Here is a 12746-nt window from a genome sequence, read left to right as displayed (position 1 = left end):
GTTTCTTTCAGATCATTACATTACAGGGAGTCAGGAGGTTGTCTATCAACATTAACCAGTCGTGAAGGACATTTTGGTGACAGAAGGGAGAAGAGTAGCCAGATTAAAGTTATTATCATGTAAAAGAGTTATGGGAAGGACAGATAACAAAGGGACATTTTGGGATATGAGGCAGCTAGCTGAGAAATGTTGAGTGTGATGAGAATTTTGGAGGACTTCTACTTCATGACATACAAAGATAATTAAAGGACACTCCACAACAATTTTCTCAGTGGCCTTAACCAAAAGGGCAGTGGCTGCAATGATTCTCATGCAAGAGAGGTATCCATGTGCCACAGGGTCCAGTTGCTGGCTATAATACCCAATGGGCAGATGGGGTGAGTAGAAAGAGTAAAAGGGAATCTGATAATTGGGATGCCCAAAGGCAGATGGATTCATCAAGCTCTCCTTTAGAGCCTTGAAGGCTATGTCATCCAGTTTTTCCCACAAAACTGGGTGAGGTTGTTACTGTTGAGAAAAACTTAAGAATTTTGGTTTTAAAGAAACTTGGTTTTAAAACATAAGAAATGTGGAATCCAATTTCAACAATAAGCAATTGGCCTAAGAAAACCTTGAAGTTGCCCTTAGTTTAGGATTTTAGGTGTCCTAAGTTCCATGAAGTGTATCTAAATCTAGGTATAGCCCTTGTTCTGGTACTGGATGGCCAAAATATTGAACCAGGGTTTGGGCAAACTATAATAGTTTTTCTTAAGTCCCTTTAAGTCTAAAAGCTTAATTAAGTAGAAGCTGCCTTCCTGAGAAAGAGGCTTGAGAAGGAGGGCAAAGAAGCAAATCATATATCACAGCAAAGTAAACCCCTTGGAGAACTTTATATCATTCATATCAGCCTTCAGGATTTGTAGAAAATAAGGACTCTTAATACAACTCCAAGGCATTACTGTCCAGGTGATTTATTTTTTCTTCTCAACCAAAGGCAAAGAAGTATTGGCTATCTTCATCAGCTAGAATACTAAAGAATGCACTGTGAAAATTAGTTACAGTGAAGGACTTTATTCTGCTGGAAATGGATGAAAGTACCCTATGAGAGGAATAATGAGGTATTGAAGGATAACAGTGTTGTTTACTACTCCACCTTTGGAACTTTGTTTTTCTCACTGGTAAAATGGAGTGTTACAGTGGCTAGTACAGGGATAATGAGCCTTGAGCCTGTATTGTTCCATTATTGGCTTTATGCCTTGAAGGTTTACCTGTAGGGTATTGATTAATTCTAGGAAGAAGTTTTGAGGATTCTGTTTTAAATTTGATGGGATACACTATGAATTTTGTAAACATCAGTTGGAGGTTTTGCCCTTAATGAAAGTGGTAGCTGATTCAATAGGGACAAATGATCAATATTTCTAGAATCAGGTCTGGTACCAACAGAGATAGCAAATAAAAGATGTCAAAGACTCATTTAATTTACTTGGTTGGTTCTTTGATGACACTATTAATTTCTGGAATTATTTTCCCCTTTTGGGAGAAAGAAATTCTGGCATACTTGTCTAAGAAGTTTCAGCCTAATAAATGGATAGGGGCTTACTTACTTACAGCCAAATAAATGAATAGGTGGCTCAGTGATAAAGAATCCACCTGCCAAGGCAGGAGATATGAGTTTGATCTACTGGAGAAGGAAATGGCAACCCACTCCAGTATTTCTTGTCTGGGAAATGTTATGGACAGGGGAGCCTGGCAGGCTATATTCCATGGGCTCACAAAGAGTTAGACATGACTTAGAGACTACAAAACAGCAAGAGGAACTAAGGAGAAAAGGGTGTGTATCTCTTAAATGGCTAAACAGAAGGGAATATGTTCAGAACTTCTTGAGGTTTATTAGAGATCCTCACTATTTGAGCTGTTTTATTACTCCAAAGCAGGGCTGTTTTATGGTGGTGAGCTTGAGATCTGAGAGTATGGTATCAAATAGGACTGAAAGATATTTATCCTCTCATTGGAAAAATGTTTCTCCAAGGCAATAAAGAGGGAGGATTGGGAAGGGTCCTTCTAGTTCCAGAGAGACCCACCACTGAGAACTGGTGTATGTTGGAAAGCTGGTTAAAGGGTTTAAGGTATCTTCAGCACTTATATTTGTAACAATCTATTTTCTAATGTCCTCGTTCTGTTCAATAATAACAAAAACTAAGAGGATTTTGGTTTTGTTTAGGAGATTTCATTTGTTGGAGTTGACAATTACAATAATTTTTGAGATCTTCCTTTGAAATGATTCATATAGAGTAAAAGGAAGCCAGTTTGTCAGATTAACTATATCTGAAGTGAACATAAGTTTCCCATTTCATCCTATCAACTAAAAAAGATGCACAATGTAAGAGGTGCAAATTAAGTTTTATTTGGGACAAAATGAGGACTGCAGCCTGGGAGGCAGCATCTCAGCTCTGAGAAACTACTCCAAAGAGGCACTGGGGGAGGTCAAAATATAATATTTTGGTGAAGGGGGAGTTCAATGCAATCAAGCACATATTTTGCTAAATATTTTCTGCTAGTCATGAGGAGCTGGTGTCACCTGGAAGGTCTTTTCTAGATATGACAAAATGCAAGGGTTAGGATCATGAAATCAGTTTAACTGAAAATATCTAATTCTATAAAGCCTGTTCCACCAGTTTCCCTGAAGCACAGAATTCCTCACTCTCCACCCTGAACTCCCTTTAGGGCTGCAACAGATCAACAGCTGCAGCAGCACAGGGTTCAGATTTCACAGAGGCTGATGGGGAATTTCCTTGGCAAGCACCAATTTGTAGTTGACAATTGTGATACATTTAACTAGAAGGAAGAGATCTCATTTCAATCCATAATTAATATAGAGTTAAAAGCTAGTGAAGTTAATCAACATTTGAAGGAAGATCAGAATTTTCTTTAAAAAGTCTGAAGTCAGTTGTGATTTTTATGAACAGATTGATCAGAATCTGTGTGCAAGCCTGAATTTTGTTCTGATCCACAGGCTTTGGAAAAGCCCTAGGAATTACTTGGTGCAGTTGCTTAGCAATTTTCTGAACCTGATCACATAATAAGATAGCAGATTGTTCTGATTGTAATCCTGAGCATGTTTCAAGACTTTCTCAATCAGCAGTTTTCACCCAATGTTGGGCCTGGCCTTCACTGATGAGCAGATGAACTAGCTGATATAAGTTAGATAAACCAGGTTTATAAGTTTGAATGGCTATATTAAATTCCTCAGCAAAAGTGTGAGGATGTTTGTTTACTTTGGGAAAGTCTTTGACTATGCCTCACAACTCAGCTTTAGTCCAGGGAATATAAGATATTAAAGATTTAGCCTCTGTATACTCAAAAGGCTTATTTGAAAGAAGTATGTTCTGACAAATTCAGAAGAAAAGAAAATGGGAAGAGTTTCAGAGACAATGGGAAATTTGTCCAGAGAATGTGTATAGGGGGATTGAGAGTATAGTGGAGGCATAGAAAGGAAGGAGGAAGATAGCACCAAAGGTCGAGCCTGAGACAAGCCAAGGAAGAAGGACCTTAGGGCTTTGAGAGTTGCTTTATCTTTCTTTAATCATTTGTTTTCCTGGGTAAATTTTAAGATCTTATTTTTCAGAAAGGCAATTTTAGTCTCTTGATAATGTTGGGAAACCTCAAAATGCCAATTGAAATAAACATTCCAGTCAATTCTGGAAAATTTTAAGCTATTGTAGCCCAATTGGGTTTTAAGGAAATTAAAATTTGTGATTTCAGGAGTTACCCATAATGGTCAATCATATTTTAAAGTGCCTTAGGTCAGGTTGGTCCATTTATTTAGAAATGCCTGTGAGGAACCCTGGTAGCTCAGCTGATAGAGAATCCACCTGCAGTGCAAGAGACCACGGTTTGATTCCTGGGTCAGGAAGATCCGCTGGAGAAGGGATGGGCTACCCACTCTAGTATTCTTGCTTGGAGATCTTCATGGACAGAGGAGCCTGGCAGGCTACAGTCCAAGGGGTCACAAAGAGTCAGACATGACTGAGCAGCTTTCACATCACATGAGGAAGGACCGTGGGTTTTAAACATCAAATTGGCCTGAGTCCCTGTAAGAATTGGGGGAGGTAGAGGCTAAGTGGGTTGGGTTCTCATTTCCTTGAGGTTTTTCCTCTAGAGTAAAGAACCTGTTTCAAACAGCTTAAACAGCTTGCAGCACAAATGGTTCAATTCAGACAGCTTGCAAGACAATCCCAGCCAATTCAAAGGAAACAGCTTAAAGGATGCAGGCTAAAGGCTTTTTCAGACAGTTTCCAGAGAATAGTCTTTTCAAAAGAATAGGCCAAAGGCTGAAAATCCTGGCACTGTTGCAGAAAACCCCTGTTTTCAAAGGAATGGGTCGAAGGTTAGCCAGCTTCAGAAGCAGCAGCCCCTGTTCTGAAGGGAATAGGCCAGTTTCAGTGCAACAGTCTGATATTGAAATCAGACCCACATGCCAAACAGGTACTCACATACAAAACAAAGTCTTAACCAGAAAGATGAAAACTTTGAACAGATTCTGAATAAACCCTGGAGAGCTTCACATGAGAAAAGAGTGCGAGTTTGGATCCAAGAGAAACACTTGCTTTTAAACTCCAGGGTCAGCAGGAGAAGCAGTGAGCGACAAAAAAAAAACTCCATAGCGGGTACTGCACCTGTATGTTCCCCAGTCCCGGAGTCATCAGGTCTCTTCTCTGGTCCTTGCCAGGGCCACCAAAATGTTGACCTATTGGTGACCAATGTTGACAAATTGAGTGTGAGATATTTCTCCAGCAAAGATGTTTATTTGGAATCAGTAATGAATTGCAATTTGGATTCCGCAGCCATGGTAAGCCACGTGCAGGTTCCCTCATTGCAAGGAAAAGAGATGCTTTTATAGACAGAAAAGGAAGTTGAGAGGGCTGAAGTAAACAAAGGGTCCATGGCTTTCCTTTGCCTGAGTTCTCCCTAGGAAAGAAGAGTCTTCTTCCTGTTAGGCTTTCCTATAGCTGCAAGGTGTGAAACATCTCCCTTTTGATCTCCCAACTCTAGTTATTTGAAGTTTCTGTTTATTTGTCTTTTTATAATTCCTACCAAATCAGCTCATTAGGTAAGGGGCAACTTACCTACACTTGCTTCAATTTTATAATGATGCAAGATAATTGTTGTTATAAATATAAATTAATAGCTGGCTATATTTCCCAGGCAAGAATTCTGAAGTAGGTTGCCATTTCCTTCTCTGGGGGATCTTCCTGACCCAGGGATTGAATTCTGCATCTCCTGCCTTGGCTGATGGATTCTTTACCACTGAGCTACCAGAGTGGCTATAGCTACATGAGAGACACGATAAATTTGCTACATTAAAACTTTGGTCTAATACATATGGCATGTTTTGTTTATACATGGACCAGCTGATAGATATTTGAGTTCTTTCTATTGTTATTTTGAAGAATGCTGCTATGAACATTTGTGTACAAATCTTTGAGTAGACATATACTTTTATTTCACTTAAGAAAACCCATAGGAGTAGAATTGCTGGGTTATATAGTATGTGTACATTTACATTTTTTAAAACACTGACAAACTGTTTTCCAGGAGAGCACTAGTTTGCACTTCCACTAGCAATGTATGTGAGTCCCTCTTGTACCATATCTTTACAAACACTCGGCATTTCAGTCTTTTTAAGAAATTCTAATATGTGTATAGAAGCATCTTACTGTGATTTTAATTTGTATTTCCGTATTGATCAATCAAATTGGCCATTATTTGTTAACTACTTATACAGATCTTTTTTCTGTTCCTTAAATTGAATTATTTCATTATTGAGTTTTATAAGTTCTTAATTAGATGTGGACAGAAGTCCTTTGTCAGATATATGCTTTGCAATTTTTTTTTTCCCCAAGCTGTATATTGCCTTTTCATCTTCTTAATTATTTCAACAAGCAAAAGATTTTAATTTTCTGAGGTCTATTTATCACTTTTTAAATTGTGGTTCATGCTTTTTGTGTGTTGTCCCGAGGTCATAAAGGGTTTTCTCCTTTGCTTTGTTTTATACAATATATGTGTTTTGCTCTTACATTTAGGTCTGTGATCTATCTTGAACTAATTTTGGTATATGGTGTTAAGATCAAAGTTCAGTTCTTTTCCATGTGGATATGCAGTTATTCCAAAAACAAAGCAAAACAAAAACTTCAGTCTAGGAAAATATTTACTAAAATATTTTACATTGGGAGATTCTGATTATTATATCTCATAATATTAGATATTAATGCATAATATTGCTGATTATAGTCACATTTTCCATTATTATTCTGACATATATTGGACCTCCCTAGTGACTCAGATGGTAGGGAATCTTCCTGCAATGTGGGAGACCCAGGTTTGATCCCTGCATCTGGAAGGTTCCTTGGAGAAGGGAATGGCTACCCAATCCAATATTCTTACCTGTAGAATTCCATCGACAGAGTAGCCTGGCAGGATAAAAATACCTAACATTTATCTTTTCTTATTCTTGTTGATGCTTACCTACAAAATATAGCCTATAAGTTAGTCATCAGTTTTTGAGTAATAGTGTTTTCTGGGCACTGTATGAATTATTAATTGATAAATTGAATTTGAATTTGAATGCCTCATTAAATTCTTTTGTGTCTGTTCTTATTTCTAAACTGAAATCTTATGTCCTGAATTTTTTAAAAATTTTCTTGTGGTTTTGGTTTTCAAAATTTTGGATATTATTCTTCAAACATTTTATTAAAATGCCGTTCTTTTTTTTTTTTTTTTAGTTATTAACCTGTTACCAGAATGAAATAAATAAAGAAATGTCAAAGATGAAGGGAAGTCTAAACATTTAAAGTAGAATGTGAAATCCTTTTTATGTGCTATAGAGAAAATCCCTTCAAAAATCCCATTGTTAAGATACTAATTAAAATTTCAACAGACTACCACATTATAGTATTGCTCTTTCTTTTTTTCCTAATGTTCATGACACTTTCAGGTATTCCATGGGCAAGAAACATTTTCTCTAATTATTAAAGTTTCTAAAACAAATTTGGAAATACTAAAGAACATTGCAGCAATTAAACTAAAGTACAATATATATTCTCTCTAGCATCATTATAATGCCTGAAGAAAGAAAAAAAAATTGAAAAAATGTTATCAAGTAAAATCATAATTTCTCTCTTGTCTCTCTTTCCCTCCCCCCCCACCTCTCTTCCTCATTTCAATATTTAAGAGATTCATTCTCCTGCTGGTTGTAATGCAAATGAATTTCAGTGTCATCCTGATGGAAACTGCATCCCTGATGTGTGGCACTGTGATGGGGAAAAAGACTGTGAAGATGGTAGTGATGAAAAAGGCTGCAATGGTACCTTACGATTGTGTGACCACAAAACCAAGTTTTCCTGTCGGAGTACAGGTAAGCAGAACACTGGGTTCTACTTACACCTTGGGCTTGCTTCCTTAATGCAGGTTTCTTTTGGGCCCTTCTCAATCCATACCTTACCTTTATACAAGTACCCTTGTGTTTCTACTACATTTGCTGGCATTCTATACATGACAGTAATAATAGCTAACATTCACTGAGAATTGTCTGTGGACTTAGCACAGTTCTAAGAATGTTCTCTGTATGAACTCATTTCAACATTCTAAATCACAATGAGAAAACTGAGCCCCAGAGAAGTTTTTAACTTGCTCAAGTCAAAAAGTCAAAAGAAGTTTTAACTGTCTGGCTCACAGAGCCAGCATGGAAGAATTGGGGGTTTGAAACCAGGCAATCTGGGCTTCCCTGGTGGCTCAGACAGTAAAGAATCTGCCTGAAATGTAAGAGATGGGTTCGATCCCTGGGTTAGGAGGATCCCCTGGAGAAGGGAATGGCAACCCACTCCAGTATTCTCGCCTGGAGAATTCCATGACAGAAGAGCCTGGTGGGTTACAGTCCATGGGGTCACAAAGAGTCTGACACAACTAACACTAATCTGAATTCAGATTCTGGAATTTCACAGTCCAGAAAGAGACATGTGTCAGAACCTGTGGGCATCATTCTTCTTTTCATAGATGAAACTTCACCATGAATTTAAAAGAAGATGACTTAAAAAAAGGCAGAGTAATATGCATTTATTTTCAACTAGTTTTCTAAATTTTATGGTGCTGTTGCTAGCCTCTGTTAAGATGAAAGTGATGACTCTTTACAGTAAACCGGGCTGAGCTCTGTGTGTTATATTTTTAAGAGTCAGGTGACTCCTCTCAATTATTATACAAAGATTCTTAGTTTGGGGCTCTTGGCTAATGGAATGTGGTTTTGAGTTTAGAAATTATACTTTTAGAACGTTTTATATTAATTAAAAATCAGTGAATAACATTAAATGAGTGAACTCTGCATTCAAATGGGTATATTTTTCCTTTTCTCCTTGCCTTTAGCTTCTCTTCTTTTCTCAGTTACTTGTAAGGCCTCCTCTGACAACCAAAATGCATTTCTTTTTCTTGGGGATGGTTTTGATCACTGGCTCTTATACAATGTCACAACCTCCATCCGTAGTTCTTCAGGCACTCTGTCTATCAGATCTAATCCCTTGAATCTATTTGTCACTTCCACTGTATAATTGTAAGGGATTTGATTTAGGTCATACCTGAAAGGTCTAGTGGTTTTCCCTGTTGTTGCTGTTAAGTCGCTTCAGTCGTGTCTGACTCTGTGCGACCCCATAGACAGCAGCCCACCAGGCTCCCCCATCCCTGGGATTCTCCCGGCAAGAACACTGGAGTGGGTTGCCATTTCCTTCTTCAATGCATGAAAGTGAAAAGTGAAAGTGAAGTCGTTCAGTTGTGTCCAACTCTTAGCGACCTCATGGACTGCAGTCTACCAGGCTCCTCCATCCATGGGATCTTCCAGGCAAGAGTACTGGAGTGGGGTGCCATCACCTTCTCCGAGTGGTTTTCCCTACTTTCTTCAATTTAAGTCTGAATTTGGCTGAGCACTGAAGAATTGATGCTTTTGAACTGTGGTGTTGTGGAAGACTCTTAAGAGTACCTTGGGCTGCAAGGAGATCCAACCAGTCCATCCTAAAGGAAATCAGTCCTGAATATTCATTGGAAGGACTGATGCTGAAGCTGAAACTCCAATACTTTGGCCACCTGATGTGAAGAACTGACTCATTGGAAAAAACCCTGTTGCTGGGAAAGATTGGAGATTGGAGGAGAAGGGGATGACAGAAAATGAGATGGTTGGATGGCATCACTGACTCAATGGACATGAGTTTGAGTAAGCTCTTGGGAGTTGGTGATGGACAGGGAGGCCTGGCGTGCTGCAGTCGATGGGGGTCTCAAAGAGTCAGACATGACTGAACAATTGAACTGAAATGAGATGAGTGAATGATCAATTAACTTAACAAGCAAGTTTTAACTTAACAGGCTAATTCTAATGCCAAAGAGCCAATTATTTGACTCAGGTTAACGTTATTCTAAGTGTTTGTAGTGAGTATACTTTCTCATGTTGCTTCTGTCATTTTCTTGATTGAGTTAATGTTGAAATATATCAGATAACAATCTTTATCAGGTATATGACTAAGAAACTGTCAAGGCTATAGGAAAGCATAATATAAATTTACTTGGAAAATCCTGAACTAAAACTAGCTGAATACACTATCAAGATTAAGGAGTGAAAAACATAAAAGCAGCCTGAAATTTCCTCATAAGGATTGCCGTCATAATAAAGAAATAAATTATAAATGCCTTCATAATAAAGTAATTTCTAAAAGGTGTATGTTAGTAATAGCTGGTTTGAACTATGACCAAAAATATGGAGAGAAAATGTAATAAAGAACACTATTAAGTAAATTTAATAGGAAATTCCAATTGCTTGTGATTTATCTTATATGCGTTTTGATATTTTGCAATGAGCTCTTATGAAATAGCTTTTTCTGAATATGATTCAGCTTAAGAATAAATCTGTGTTATGATGAGGATGGCTAATGTAGGGAGGAAACAATCTTTTCCTGTATCCACAGAAGGAGGAGAAGACAAAGGAAAAGTAATTTGAGTTTATAGGTATGGCAAATTGTGGAAAGGTAAATATATAGGAAAATTAATGGAAGATAAAAGCTAGTTAATAACATTTGTGTATCACATCTTCTTTATCCCTGCCTCTGCGGATGGACATTTAAGTTGCTTCCATGTCCTGGCTGTTGTAAATAGTGTTGCAGTGAACATTGGAGTGGATCTGTGTTCCTAAACTATGCTTTTCTCTAGATATTTGCTGGGAGTGGGATTGCTGGATCATATGGTAGCTCTCTTTTTAGTATTTTTAAGGAACTTCCAAATTGTTCTCCATAGTGGCTGTGCCAAATTACGTTCACACCAACAGTGTGGGAAGGTTTCCTTTTCTCTGCACCCTCTCCAGCATTTATTGTTTGTAACTTCGTTGATAATATCTATTCTGACTGGCTTGAGGTGACCAATACCTCATTGCTGTTTTGATTTGCATTTATCTAATACTTAGTGATTCTGAGAAGCTTTTCATGTGTTTGTTGGCCATCTGTATGTCTTTGGAGAAATGTCTAGGTCTTCCACTCAGTTTTTCAATGGGCTGCTTGTTTTTTCTTTTGGGTTGTTTGCTTCATCTGCATTTTTTTTTTCCCAATTATCAGGTTGTCTTTTTGTTTCATTCCTGATTTTCTTTGCTATTCAAATTTTTTAAAGATTAATTAGGTCCCATTTGTTTAGTTTTTATTTCCAATACTCTAGGCATGTGTGCATGCTTAATCGCTAAGTTATGTCTGACTGTTTGTGGCCTTACAGACTGTAGCCTGCCAGGCTCCTCTGTCCATGGGGTTTTACAGGCAAGAATTCTGGAGTGGGTTACCATTTCCTCCTCCAGGACATCTTCCCAACCCAGGTATCAGACCTGCATCTCCTGCATTTATAGGCTGATTGTTTACTGTCTGAGCTACCATTCATATGTATAACTGAATCACTTTGCTGTACAGTAGAAACTAACACAGCATCATAAAGCAACTTTATTTCAGTATTTTTAATAAATAACATTGAAATATGTTTTTTGTAAATAACATTAAAACATGTGTAGATTCATCTTGATGTTGACTTTTCATCATCCTCATGGCCCTAAAACTTTCCTGAAAAAGGGTTTTGTGGCAGTTCTCCTTTCTCAAAAGTTTATATGGGAGATGTGGTATAACATGGTGACAGTAGTTGTTAACACGGAATTGTATAACTGAAATTTACTAAGGGAGTGGAGCTTAAGTGTTCTCACAAGAAATGAATGCAGAAGGAAGGAAGGAAGGATGGGGAAATGTGAAAGATAGTAATTAAACCATTGATCTGCTTCTAATTTGATCTCTGACTTAAATTTAGGAAAGTGAAATTTGTCAAACTACTTGAGGCATAATAATTGGCACATATATTATGAATATTTTTGAACATGGCAGATATTAAAATGAACCAAAAATATAGGTGAATATAAGCATTGGATTAAGAATATGTACACATCTATAATCTTTTTTGATATTTTAAAATTTAATTAAATTCTCAACTTTATGAACTGAATAAAAAACCTTTACTCAAGATGTTGAGTTTAGAGTTCATGTTTATTTTTAAGAAAAACTTCTAAATGTTAGTTTGAGCATTTAAAGTTTCCAGGACAATTAATTTATATTTGGCAGTTACGATGGCTCTTCATTTATATATAAATTGCTATCTACTAGTATAAAAATATAGGCATATTAATGTTTATTTCAATAAAGAAGAGAATGAGAGCTAAATTACATTAAAATACAATACAACTGCTTTCATTCTAGAGTTTCTAATCTTAAAGGATCTACCTTTGACTGAGAACTCTCCCACATTTGGTCTCTCAAATTTCAGACCAACAGCTTGCAGTAAGAATTCACCCTTGAACAAGAGAGGTTTGAACTACATCCCTTTATAGGCAATTAAAAAATAAATAAATGTGTTGGAAATTTTTTGGAGATTTGTGAACAATGAACATTCAGGACTGATTTCCTTTAGGATGGGCTGGTTGGATCTCCTTGCAGTCCAACAGATTCTCAAGGGTCTTCTCCGACATCACGTTTCAAAGCATCAATTCTTTGGCTCTCAGCTTCCTATATAGTTCAACTCTCACATCCATACATGACTACTGGAAAATCCATAGACTTGATGAGATAGACCTTTGTTTGCAAAGTATTGTCTCTGCTTTTTAAGAGGCTGTCTAAGTTGGCTATAACTTTTCTTCCAAGGAGTAAGTGTATTTTTATTTCATGGCTGCAGTCACCATCTGCAGTGATTTTGGAGCCCCCCCCCAAAATAAAGTCTGTCTCAGTTTCCACTGTTTCTCTGTCTAGTTGCCATGAAGTGATGGGACCAGATGCCATGATCTTTGTTTTCTGAATGTTGAGCTTTAAGCCAACCTTTTCACTCTCCTCTTTCACTTTCATCAAGAGACTCCTTAGTTCTTCTTCACTTTCTGCCATAAAGGTAGTGTCATCTGCATATCTGAGGTTATTGATATTTCTCCCAGCAATCTTGATTCCAACTTGTGCTTCTTCCAGCCCAGTGTTTCTCATGATGTGCTCTGCATATAAGTTAAATAAGCAGGGTGACAATATACAGCCTTGACATACTCTTTTTCCTATTTGGAACCAGTCACTTGTTCCGTGTCCAGTTCTAACTGCTGCTTCCTGACTTGCATACAGATTTCTCAAGAGGCAGGTCAGGTGGTCTGGTATTCCCATCTCTTTCAGAATGTTCCACAGTTTATT

This window comes from Oryx dammah, unplaced genomic scaffold (assembly GCF_014754425.2).
Source record: "Oryx dammah isolate SB20612 unplaced genomic scaffold, SCBI_Odam_1.1 HiC_scaffold_27, whole genome shotgun sequence".
In the NCBI taxonomy this organism is placed as follows: domain Eukaryota; kingdom Metazoa; phylum Chordata; class Mammalia; order Artiodactyla; family Bovidae; genus Oryx; species Oryx dammah.
The sequence above is the reverse complement of the archived record's forward strand: the minus strand, read 5'-3'. Positions refer to the sequence as shown.